This window comes from Buceros rhinoceros, unplaced genomic scaffold (assembly GCF_000710305.1).
Source record: "Buceros rhinoceros silvestris isolate BGI_N320 unplaced genomic scaffold, ASM71030v1 scaffold20318, whole genome shotgun sequence".
NCBI classification, from domain to species: domain Eukaryota; kingdom Metazoa; phylum Chordata; class Aves; order Bucerotiformes; family Bucerotidae; genus Buceros; species Buceros rhinoceros.
The window spans coordinates 28,119-28,504 of record NW_010427726.1 but is presented as its reverse complement, the minus strand read 5'-3'; the positions used below and the strand labels follow the sequence as shown (position 1 = coordinate 28,504).

Sequence of the window (386 nt, the reverse complement as noted above, 5' to 3'; positions counted from 1 at the left end):
GAACGCCCTGGCTCCCGCCCTGGGCGTCAATTGAGAGAACCGTTCATGGCCCCCTTAGATCCACCAGGTCCAAGCAATCGGCTGAAAAAATTCCGAGTTAACTCTTCCCCGTTTGATATAAACCCACTAAACGTTTCGAAACGCTGCTCCTCTGCAGCGTTAGCCCGTGGGATCTCGTTGCAACTGCTCGTATAGGAGGTACATCCATTCCACGGTGTCATCGCTCCCTGTGTCACTGTCCCCATGCTTGTTTTCGAGGCGTCGGGGTTTGGTTTCATTGGGTGTTGGTTTTCCGGGGCTTCTCGGCAGTCCCCGGCTGCACCTAGGGCCAGTGGTGGGTTGGCACAGCCATGGCACAGAGGCGGGGGGGCGCGCACAGGACCAAG

The 386-nt window shown here is 57.8% G+C and overlaps 1 protein-coding gene across 1 annotated transcript in view; it reads left to right on the top strand.

Moving 5' to 3' along the window:
• Window positions 1–386, top strand: part of NUP54 (nucleoporin 54kDa) — an 8,474-nt gene that overhangs the window by 698 nt on the left and 7,390 nt on the right. The window lies entirely within an intron of this gene.